The sequence below is a fragment of the Musca autumnalis genome, unplaced genomic scaffold (genome assembly GCF_047663935.1).
Source record: "Musca autumnalis isolate F117 unplaced genomic scaffold, ASM4766393v1 scaffold_4, whole genome shotgun sequence".
Taxonomy (NCBI): domain Eukaryota; kingdom Metazoa; phylum Arthropoda; class Insecta; order Diptera; family Muscidae; genus Musca; species Musca autumnalis.
The window spans coordinates 90,787,299-90,800,170 of NW_027411977.1; the positions used below are offsets into that span (position 1 = coordinate 90,787,299).

Consider the following 12,872-nt stretch of genomic DNA (forward strand, 5'->3'; position numbering starts at 1 on the left):
TTTGGCATTTGGTTTGTTTATCTACTTGTGCTCGGGTGAAGGCTTGTATGTATACAATAAGTTTCTTACTGTTTTTTTATGAAACAAACAAACGAAGAGGGAAGAAAAAAATAGTACGTGTTCTCATGTTTTGTTCTGTTTGGTGGTTAAGAAAAGCAGATAACATTTTTTAACCGTCAGTTTGGTTAATTTTGGCAGTCTCTGTAAAGCAGTCGTTGTGTGTGGATCGGTAGTGCAGAAATAAATCAGTGTTTGTGCGTTTTCTTAAAGTAAAGGTGCTATTCATGTAAATTAAATGTCCAATACATTTTATAATTGAATTCACGTATCTGAAAAAGGAGAATAAGAATATTTTATTGGACAAAGATATTGTTAATAACATCAATACATTTTATATATTTGAAATATGTACGTAATATCTTTGTAATTACAGATATCCATTTTCCGCTGAAGCGAGAAGCGTTCAACGATGTTCCCTGCATTTTATATTTAAAAGTATTTCTTGTTTTCTTTTATTAAAATTGAAGTGTGGCACTAAATAATTATTTACTTTTGTTATTCATTATTCCATTCCGTTTTTCTTTCTGTCTGCTGTTGGTTTGTGTTTGAAATGTTTATGCCTTTTAATTAAATAAATAACCACCACCACCATTTATAAATGTGTGTATGTATCTTTTTTGTGGCTTTTGGGTTCGTATTTAACAAAAAACAACGAAATAATTGTAAATATGAACATTTTTTTTTATCGATTTTAGAAAAATGCATTCAAAAATTTTTTTAATCAAGAAAATATTTTATTTTTATCAAGCAAAATATGAAATATTTTGATAAATATTTTTGTCAATATGTGAAATATTTTATCAGTTCAAGATAAACAAATTCGATAAATATTTTAGTCAATATTACAATTTTATTTTATCAAACTGTATTTCTACTTTGTGATCAAATAGTTTTATCGAATTTTGTCAATATGACAATTTTTTTATCACCGGAAAAATCGATAAATTTTTGATTGAATCTTTGAATTTCTTTATCAAATGGCTACAATTTTTTCTTTGTAGTGATCCGAGTCGATATGTGCTCCTCGGAACGATCATACATCCAACACACTCGATGACTGTCTCACATCAATCGCAACGTGATCAATTTGGTTTCTTGATTTCTGGAAACAGCCAGATGCCCTTATGAATATTGAGATGCTTATATTTATTGCTGTTTATTATAATATTTCTTGCTGCTGCGAAGTCTATCAGCCTCATTCCGATGTTATATTATGGAGACTGAATTTTTCGACTGTTGGACCAAGGATATATTTTCCTTTCCAATTTTGACATTAAAATCTCCTAGAATAATCTTAATGTCATGGGCAGGACAACGGTAATATTTTCATCTTTGTTCTGCTCGTCCTTGAGTGCAAATGAAGCTAATGTTGAAGAGGTTTGCTTTTATCCGTATTGTAGCAAGTCTTTCATTCACTGGGGTGAAGCTGGAGACCAGATGTTTTAACCTCCGACCAACTACAAATCCGCAACCAAACTCATGCTTTTGGTCTTGGCAGCTATAATATCAAAATCCGATCCGATTTTCAAAATTGTTTCTAGAATTGTTTAGCCACAATAATGAACTGGTAAAGCTTTTTTTATCGATCGGACCTGTGGCATTTAAAGATTTTTCGTGAAAATGTCACTTGAGTCCCATACAAATTACTATGGAAAAAAAATCGCTACGTTGGCACGGGTTAACCTTAACGGATCGCCATAAAATTTCATATAAATATAAAGTTTTTGGATCGAATGGAAAAAATCCAAAAAAAATGTTTTTGGGTCATTCTAATATGTAGGTATAATAAAAGATTTATTTTTGACACTGCTCTCCAATTTAAAAATAGCATCGTCATACAGCATTGGGATCGGGATTTGTTAATTGTTTTCATGGTGAATTGGCACCTTCGAAATTATTTGAAATATTGCATTTGTCCGACAAAAGATGACCAACCAATAAGGAAAACCAAATAAATTGATTTATTTGTCTCAATTTCTTTCGGGGAATAGAAATACGCAATCAAAGAAATATTCATATTTCACAATTGTTTTGGAAATAACATTTTGATTTTAAACAGATTTCGTGCGATTACGCTGTACATGCCTTTAACAGTATCGATCAAAATTAAACATTTGTATACAAAAAAAATTTCAATGTATTGTATTGTTTAAATTTTCAAAATATTTATATTCAATATTTACTACGATAACATTTTTTATGTTTTATGTTTTTTTATGTTTTCGAAAAAATTAGTAGATTCTTTGCAGTACTGGAACAGACCAAAAAACTACAATCGTCATCGTTTTGTTATTAAATACATTTAAATTTATTTTTTTTCTTATTTCTACTTTTGTCCCACACTGTCGGTCAATGTGCCTTATTCTTCTTCATAAGTTTTTCACTTTATTTGATTTTATTATTTTAAATTGTTTTTGTGCCGTGGGCGTTATTCTTTTTTTTTTGGTATTTAAAGTTCAGGTTTTGTTTAAAATACAATTTCAATGATTGTGGATTTATTGATATTTTTGGTATTGTACAAGTGTTTGCGTTTAGTTTGCCTTGCAGTCCATGTCATGCAGTCCGGTCAACTGATTTGGTTGACTGGGCAGTTGAACCAAGAAATCGAACATCAACATTTGCCACCACACAATGGCTATTAAGAATAACGTGGAGGTGTACAGACAATTAAGGGAATCAGAAAAAAGGCGAATAAACAACTTAATTAGTAAAATTTGAATTATAACAAAAATGGTGATGATTAAGTTTGTTTATAGGGGGTGTGGGGTAAATGTAATATGTAGACGTAAGAGTTTTCATATCAAATTGTCAACAGAATGTGATGTCTATGGTCAAAATCATCCAAAGTAATCATTATACCAGAATTAGCGGATAGTGCCACAGTTCACTAGATAAAACCAGCATGTCCCATGGTGTAGCAAATGACGTCACCTGGCAACATAATTGTCTTCATTAGCAGACCGCCCGATTTAATCGCCACTGAACGCCGCACTTTCATAAATCACGGGAAAACTAATTGGACTAGTTTCAGAAAGTTCACTAATCAGCGCTTCAGAGATCTGCTCAACCCTTCTGATGGTCGGGTAGCAGAAATGACGTTCCGAGATATCATCACTGTTGCAGTCGCTCACCATTTATCTGTTGGTCGAATTCCGGAAGTAAGACCAAAATCAGGACCTCGAGTCTGGGAGCTGTCACTGGATGTCAAAAGGTTGTTCTGTGAGCATAATCGAAACAGGTCCTAAATCATATGAAGAGTAGCAACATCGGAGCCGGAATAAGTGAATTGGGGCAAAATTTAAGTCACTCTCGAACAATGGGAAGAAGGAAAATAAGACCCCAGCCACGTTTGGTGACGTTACGCTGCTGATCCGAAGAGGTGCAAAAGTTATTTTAATCGCCATTTTGTCAAGCACCCCTGGAGCGACAGGGCGAAGAAAAGATCAATACGTCACATTAGATCTCTTATTGCCGTTGGGTCCTGATAAAATGTCCATGGTAATGCTGAAACAGCTGGATGAGCCGGCAGTTGAATATTTCACCAAAGTTCTAAACTTTTCGCTAGTCACCCTCAGCCAAGGACTCTTGAGGCTTTACTTCTCCCCAGCGTCAGAAATAGCTATCCAGTTGCCGTTCATCACCATGGGTTCCATAAGCAGCACAACACACCATCTCGACACATACATATGTATTAGTTTTATGGCGCTCGACTTATCAAAAGCTTTCTATACTGTCTAGTACTCCAGAACAGACTACCCTCCGACGAAGTTCAAACCGTTGGATAACCATAAATCAGCGTCCGGCACCATACTTTTCTATTGCATACTTTACGGGGTGTCATTGTGTGAGTGCATGCTTTTTCAATGTGTTGAATTGTGTGTATAGAGAGAGCAACGTTAAATGGGCGCACGTGGCCGCTCTCTCGCCTGACGCTGCCATAAATACATACCACACGCGAATGAATCTCTTCTCGAATTCGAGCAAGCTGAGAGGACAACTTGCCCACTCTCCCCACCAAACAAAAACTAACTCACCACCAATCAAAATTGGTCCATCCCCATTTTTCACTCGCGAGAAAATTAGAGCTCTGATACAGACAAATGTGTGGATACTAGAGTTGTGTCGTTCATGAACGAACCGGTTCAAAGGAACGATTCTGTGAAAAGAACGAACGGATCCGTTTCCAGCACATTCGTTTATTTGGTTCATTTAGATCCCTGATGGCCAAGACATTGTTGCTTACAAAATTAGCAGTAGAAGCACCATAATTAGTTTAACACACAAAATCTACTTACACAAGCTGCGTTAGCGCAAGCATCACAAATTTACACACACAAAATCAATGATTCAGTTAGCTGATATCGTTCAATAGGTCATATCGTTCATCTCGTTAAGCTGGGTACACATTGTCAGTTTTGAATGACAGCTTTGTTGTTGTTTGCTAGTGTGGCCGTTCATTTTTGTCATTCATCATGCAACCACAAAATATTTTGTGGTTGCTGGACGGTTGGACAGTAATCGATAATTTCAAAAAATCGTCATTCAAAACTGACAATGTGTACTGTACTTTATTTTAGCTTCTCTGGTTGTTTTTGCTTCTTTCGTTCATATTCAAAATCACCACCACCACGTTCAGAAACCACCACCATTTTTTGCACACAACAAACTCACACAAGCTGCGTTAACGCAAGCATCACAAACTGACACACACAAAACAATAAATATAGGAAGAGGAACCATGAACGATATTCAAAAGAAAACCAGTAAGGAAAAAATCAAAGTCGGGCGTGGCCGACTATATAATACCCTACACCACTGTGCATATGTAGAATATATATGGGTGCTAAATCCAAATCAGAACAGATTTCGATATAATTTTCACATTTATTTTTAGACCAAATTCCGTCACATAGTCCAAATTTCATCAAAATCGGACATATATAGCGTGTTTCGTGCAGAAAATACCTCAAATCTGCCTAAAATATATATGAGAGCTATATCCAAATCTGAACCGATTTCGATATAATTTGGCACACTTATTCTAGGCCAAATCCCGGCAAACATACCAAATTTTACCAAATTTTTCTCGGCCGATAATATATATGGGAGCTATATCCAAATTTGAACAGATTTCTATATAATACGGCACACTTATTTCTAAACTAAATACCATCGCACATTCCAAATTTAATTGAAATCGGTCATATATAGCGTGTTTCGTGCACCAAATACCTTAAATCGGGCGAAAATATATATGGGGGCTATATCCAAATCTGAACCGATTTCTATATAATTTGGCACACTTATTTCTAGACTAAATACCGTCGCACATTCCAAATTTAATTGAAATCGGACATATATAGCGTGTTTCGTGCACCAAATGTCTTAAATCCGGCCGAAGATATATATGGGGGCTATATCCAAATCTGAACCAATTTTTACCAAAATAAATAGCGTTCGTCCTTTGGCCAAAAAAACTATCTTCCCAACTTTGTTTACAAAAATACATGGACTTCTATTCTATATTCTATTCTATAGAAGACCGCTAACGAGGTCTTCTATTCTGTAGAAGACCCCTACCGAGGTCTTTTATTATGTAGAAGACCCCTACCGAGGTCTCCTATTCTATACAAGACCCCTACCAAGGTCTTTTATTATGTAGAAGAACACTACCGAGGTCTCCTATTCTATAGAAGACCCCTACCAAGGTCTTCTATTCTATAGAAGACCCCTACCAAGGCCTTCTATTCTATAGAAGACCTCTACCGAGGTCTTTTATTCTGTAGAAGACCCCTAACGAGGTCTTCTCTTCTATGGAAGACCCCTACCGAAGTCTTCTATTCTATAGAAGACCCCTACCGAGGTCTTCCCTTCTATGGAGAACCCTACCGGGGTCTTCTATATATAGAAGATTCTACCGATGACTTCTACACACAGAAAAAAATGGCCTCTCTAACATATGTCCCAAACATATTTTGCAGCAAACATATATTTGTTTGCAAGCAGAAAAAAATACTGGTTTTCTGAGAGATTAAAAAAACCACAGATCCACTGGAGTTAGATGAGTAGGTTTGACTGGGCAGTTGAATAGGTGTTTTGTGTCGTGCGGGCCTATGCCACATACTGGGCAGATGTCTTACACGGCGCGGTCGATTTCCGTCCAATAAGAATTTAGGACCGAGCGTAGTTGAGCCAAACCACTATTCTAGTTTGTCGTGGCAGCTGACGCTCTTCAGCTGCAATAGATGGGGGATGTATTTCGAGGACTATTCACACTATGTTTGTTTGTTACAAATTTTTGGTTGCGAAGTATTTGACTATACGAACTTTGTTTTTTCGACACAAACGCACTGTAGTTGTTTGGTTTGTCAGTTAACTAACAACAATTGTTGGGACAGCGGTAGTTGTTGTGTGTGTGCGGTTTGTTGATAAAGTCTCAATGTTATCGGCGATGGTGGGGGTTGTGTTGTGGTTTGTTGATACATTGTCAATGTGATGGTGACACGAACAAATTATGTTTGGATCCAAACATAAATTTGTTTGCAATCAGTCCCAAACAAATATTTATTTGGATCCAAACATATTTCTAACATATATTTTTCTGCGTGTATATAGAACATATTCTATAGAAGACCCCTACCGAAGTCTTCTATTCTATGAAAGACCCCTACTGAGGTCTTCTATTCTATGGAAGACGCCTACTGAGGTCTTCTATTCTATGAAAGACCCCTATCGAGGTTTTCTATAGAAGACCCTACCGAGGTTTTCCATGTTTTAATTTTACTGACTTTTGTCGGTAGCTAAAAATGAGTTACAGAATTCATCTTCTTTGTTTTGCTGAGGGTATTAAGCTGTCGCTAAAGCCGACTAATACGGTTATATTTAGAAAAATCTACTGTTAATTATAGGCAGTGTGTTCGTTCGTTTACGGATTAAGGCCTGCGTACATAAGCTGCTCTGCCTGATTGCCTTGCTTTCCTGCTTCATTTTTGACATAATAAAAATGAAAGAATAAAGAAGGCCGAGGAAATTTCGAACTGGGTTGCCCTTTTCTTTTTTATTCTTTTATCAGAAGTAAGCAAGGTAAGCAGGCAAGGCAGCTTATGTACGCAGGCCTTTACTTCTCCATTATTTAATTTATTTCTAACTGGTCTATGAAATTTTTATTTTTATGTGGTGTCAAGAATTTACCATTCCCTTATTTACTATTACTTTTTCTTGTTTTAAAATTCAATACCATTCAATATTTATTTTGTTAGAAACGTTGACATTTGAAGAATTCTTCCATCCATCCAAACCATTGATCTTGGGAACCCCCCCACCCCGCTTCATGCAAATGCATTTGTTTTGTTTGGTTGAATTCCATTGATAAGACGAGTTAGTTGTTGGTGTTTCTTTGGTACGGTGGGTGTTGGCGTTTCATTGGGGGGAATGCGTGCGTGTTTGGGGAGAGTGAGTATGAGAAACCAAAGAGCATGAATGCGAGTAAGTTTTTGTTGTTAATGTAAAAATATTCGAAATTTCTCATAAAATGCCAAAAATCTAAATTCGACAACAATGTTGTTCGCTCTCACTCTCTCGCTGTTTGTTTGGTCTCCACAAGTTTATTGGAGGTATGGGGTCTCGGTTGTGTGCATCTTGTGCACCAACAAACTAGTAAACTTTTAAGAACGCAACGAAACGGTTCGTTATACGGAGAAGTGCCCAAATTCGATTGTCGATTTACATATTTTTGTTTTTCCAACTACCGATCGTTGACATTCATTGTTTATTTGTGTCTTAGTTTTTTTGCCCCAAAATTGTAATATTTTGCCCATGGTTTTGTTGAAATATTATGCGTGTGCAATATCCTCCGTGCTCCTTCCCTAATGGGTTATTGTGATGTGAAAACGAGTTACAAGTGATTTGATAATTTCAACCTCACATTGGGCCAGGCCCACAAATTAATGCATCAAGAAAAGTCAGTCGTCGGTCTTATTGAAGAGGAAAAATACATATTGTAGTTGCGTGTTTTTTGGTGGGCTTTGTTGTCGCGACTTGATAGCGTTTTAAAAGAGTCGTCTCGTCAAACTAGCAAGCTGTTGGTGGTTCCCTGGATATTCTGTCGGTCGGGTCGGGTCGTTGGTTGAGTGACAAAACAAAACAAAAAGAAACAAAAAACCAAACAAATAAAATCTCAGCTAAAAGTGTAAATTTCATAGATATTTATTTATTCGTCTCGTCTGTCTGTCTGTGAGAGAGATTTGTGTTTTGTTGACATCTGTGGCGGAGCGACGTAGTCTTCATTGTATACAACAAAAAATTATCGTAAATATTTTTACGTCGTTTGTTTCCAGTTTGTGTGTTTGTTTCGTATTAAGCCGTCTATATAACCAACCATTTCACAATTATTGAAAAAAAGTTTGAAACAAAAATTCAAAGCAATAATTAAAAGTAAAACGTGAAAAAATTCCAAAAAGAAACAAAATTGTGCTCTAAAAAAGAATTTTTTCAAGTGTTTCCAATTTAAAAAAAGAAAAAATAAATAAATAAAGCCATTCTAATTTGTTATTCAAATTGCAAATTGAAAAAAGTGAATGAATCAGTTTAAGTGCGAATTTGTTTATTCAAGAATATCATCTACCGCTACTGCCAACCGAGTGGAAATAAAAGGTAACGAGAATATTTTGAAATTTGCTACTGTTGACATCACTCAAAACCTTGCTCTATATTTATTACCTGGCAAAACTGTGTTTAGTTCAATAGAACTTAACATTTCAAGAATTACTTCTTCATACTGAAAGTTCCGATTTATATACCCTCAAAATGCGACCAAATTGTGCCACATCGAAATAATGATTTTAGTACTCAAGCATGTTTGGGCGAAATCCGCTTCAGACAATTTGGAGTCGATTTAGCCATGTCCGTCCTTCTGTCTGGCTGGCTGCTGCCCGCAATAACTCTCTAACGTATTAGCCGATTTAGTCCAAAAATTTCCTTTCGTAATATTTCGTCCAAACCTAGTTTAAGTTCGAAGATGGACCATATCGGTCCACTCCCTCGGGTACCTCCCCCACAAAAGTACAAAAATGTTCGCGAAAATTATGCTCATGACAACTCTCGAAGGGACCTACCGATTTGATCCAAAACTTTGCACATCGTAACTTTTCTACCAGACAGATCATGTTCGAATATGGAATATATCGGCCCACTTCTTCAGGTACCTCCCACACAAAATTTCTGATAAATTACAGTTTAGGACCTGTTCACGAATCATTTTGATTTTTTTTTTAACAATTTTTTTTAAAATTTTAAACTCGCTTTGAAACCATGTGTAGTGGATGGAGCGCAGGATAACTCTCAAACGGTCCAAAATTTGGCAGACATAACATTTTGCGCAAAATTAAAACAAGCTCTAAGATATGCCATATCAATCCACTCCTTTCAAATTGGCTTGTCCATCCGATGAACTCTTTCTGTACGTGTGTGTATATACACCAAATAGAAACACACAATAGAATAATATAATTTAAATACAACAGAACAAAAGTTTTAAATTTACGTGTTTTATTCCATTCATAAAGAAAGATTAACAGCCAGTTTCTGTATGTCGAAAGAAGAATGTGTGCGAATGAAACACGCCCGAACTTTAGTTTTCGAAACAATTTTACCTTTGCTTTTGCTTCAAAACAAAAAACAAATTTGAAAATCACACAAGAGTTTGGACGTGTTTCTTTCGCACACATTCTTCTTTCGGCATACAGAAACAGTCTGTAAGTTGGTATTAATTTAAGAATACACGTCCTTTATTTAGTTGGCTGGCAAAAATCTTATGTTGTGTGTGTGTGTAGAAACTGTCAATGCGAAAAAGCTTTGTGCGTGTGTGTTTCTTTTTATTTATTTTTTTTTCTATCCAAAACAATGGTGGGCAAATTGCGAGAGACTCATGTATTTTTTACACTTTTGTGTATGAGGCCGACAGTGATCCAAAACCAGGCCCATTCAATATGGGAATATGTGGAATTTGTTGTGTTTTTGAAGAAATCTTCACTTTCGAACAGCTATTCATTGTACCTTCATCCAAAACGTAAACAAACTCATCACATTACGAAGGAACCACTTAACACAGACAACGGCGTAACTTTATGCATATGTGAACGACATGTTGAACTAGATTGTGAATCGTTCGTTCGTTGATCGTACGGTCGCTGACTGATTATAGTTCAGTGAACTATTGAACTATATCGACTGATCTAGTTCATAAGCTCTATTCATTGAATCGTTCAATTGAACTAGTTCGTTCATGAACTATACAACTCTACAACATATGGGGCGCCTGTATGGTGTGCTGCAGCAGAATCTGTTGTTGGGCGGAGGAAGCTCTTGTCGTGTCAACGAGTGGTCATGTTAACATGTCTGCCAGAGTGTCGCATTGTGTCCACGGACGCAATGCAGGTGCTACTTGGCGCCCTGCCCTTTGACCTGGAAGCGAGATTTAGGACTGTTCTGTACAAGCTGAAGCGTGGCTTGCAACTGTCTGAGGATGATTGGCTCGGGCCTTCTGATCTGGTGGATGGGGATGTTGGGCGGCGCAGTGCAATCCTTCGGGAGCGTGCTGCTGTTAGGTGGCGGACTAGGTGGACGGACAGTGACAACGGGCGGGTGACGTACGAATTTATTCGTGACACAACGTTCGTACTGGACCGCCCAGACTTCAGCTTAAGCATGAGTCTGGGATTCTTACTCTCTCTAAATGCATTTTTATATGCAAGAGGCCTGTCCAGGACAGATTTATGTGGGTGTGGTATGACTGAGGACTGGAGGCATATACTGACGGAATGTCCTTACTATGATGACATTAGAGTTTTAGTCAATATGGGTATAACGTATGGAGGGGCGGGGTGGGATTTCAGTAGGGCACTTGGAGACAGTCGGACCTTTAGTTGTTTAAGTAGGTATGCACGTGAAGTGTTTGATAGGAGAAGGACTAGACTTAGTGGAGGTAATTCCTCCACATAGTCATCTCTGCAGTTGGGTGTGTTGGTGTTGGAGGAGGAGGTGGTTCGGAGAAGTTGAGTGGTGCGGCGTTGGATCCTGGTGTGGATGTCGTGCCGGTCATCCGTGAGGGTGGCTTCGTCTATTGTTTGTGTTGTGTTGTCCGTTGCCGCGGTCCCTGTGGGCCCATTGTTCAGTCCGTGAGGACAGCATGTTAATTGTTTGTGGTCCTGTCTTGTATGTTTTTCCGCTGGCTTGATTGGAGAAGGTCACCAGTCCGGGACTGTTTGGAGTCCAACTGGTAGTGGTCATTGGCCACGAAGCTTGACCGGAGGCTATATTTTGGTACCGCGCGTGCCAGGTGCCCCCAGATCTTCGGATCTGACCTGGCAGTTGGTGTTGGCCCCCTCGTGGGAGCATCGCGGTGGCTGTGGTTTAGACCCAAATCGCGGGTAGAGTTTGGGCTCGAGTGTGGAGTTGCACTTCAACCGGGTGCCTGACCCAAAGAAAGACAGGAGTTTAGATAGGATCCGCTCCTAACCAAGGAGGCGATCACGTCCAAATACGTGTGGGCGAATTGGTACCCGTACTTTCCGTGCAGGGGCGTTGGTAGACGCATTGTATTCACCCCGTGTTAAGAGCACTGTGGGGTAGGCCACATGGCAGGTACTCACATTAAACACCACGATGTATGTACGTGTGTGCTTGATAAGTGTGTAGCAAAGCATTCAATCTGCAACCGAAATCTTCAGATTGTCCTCTAAAAAACGAATGAACTTAATTTTTTTATTTCATTCCTAACACAATGTTTTCTTTTTTTCAAAATTTCTTTTTGACAATTTTGAAAATAAACCCTATTCATCGGATTGATTTGGTTTCATTTTGAAAATCAAAACTATTTTGATTTTCCTGAATCCATAACTGCTAAACCTAAATAACGACGGGACGTACACAAATATTTCACCTTTCTACCACAACAACGCTATGCCTGTGAAGTTATATTGGAAATTATATTGGAAAAATTAATTTTTAGCAAAGGCGCAAACCATTCACAGGGTGACTCAGAGAAAACATATTTAACTAAAATTGGAGAACAAATTGAATCGCAAATTATAATTTATGGTCATAACTATTAAAATAACGGTAAAGTATAAACAATTCTGAACAAAATGAATGAAGGAGGCATAAATACGTGTTTAATATATATCAAAGAGCTGTATTGAAAAAGACACTGAACAGAACAGCCCATTGTGCCAAAACTATAAAAGATGGGCGGACGAAACTTGGCTTAAATTAAAGGTCTCTTGAATAGCTATCAGCCCATATATAGGTTTTATCCGAAATCAATTTCAGAGATCTGCATTTTTGCGATCTACCTTGGGCCCACCTATGAAATATACACTTGACATAATAGCCCACTGTTCCAAAACTATAAAAGATGGGCGGACGAAACTTGGCTTAAATTAAAGGCCTCTTGAATAGCTATCAGCCCATATAAAGGTTTTATCCGAAATCAATTTCAGAGATCTGCATTTTTGCGATCTACCTTTTGCCCACCTATGAAAAAGACACTAAACAGAACAGCCCATTGTGCAAAAACTATAAAAGATGGGCGGACGAAACTTGGCTTAAATTAAAGGCCTCTTGAATAGCTATCAGCCCATATAAAGGTTTTATCCGAAATCAATTTCAGAGATCTGCATTTTGCGATTTACATTGGGCCCACCTATGAAAAAGACACTAAACAGAACAGCCCATTGTGCAAAAACTATAAAAGATGGGCGGACGAAACTTGTCTTAAATTAAAGGCCTCTTGAATAGCTATCAGCCCATATATA

The 12,872-nt window shown here is 37.6% G+C and overlaps 1 protein-coding gene across 5 annotated transcripts in view; it reads left to right on the forward strand.

Annotated features, from left to right (window-relative positions):
* Positions 1-7,715: 7,715 nt before the first annotated feature.
* The window catches only part of Sarm (sterile alpha and armadillo motif), a 374,264-nt gene continuing 369,107 nt past the window's right edge, over positions 7,716-12,872 (forward strand). For all 5 annotated transcript variants that reach the window (XM_073980092.1, XM_073980094.1, XM_073980109.1 and 2 more), the window contains exon 1: positions 7,716-8,712. The gene's annotated coding sequence lies outside the window, so the exon portion shown is untranslated. The remainder of the gene's footprint in view (positions 8,713-12,872) is intronic.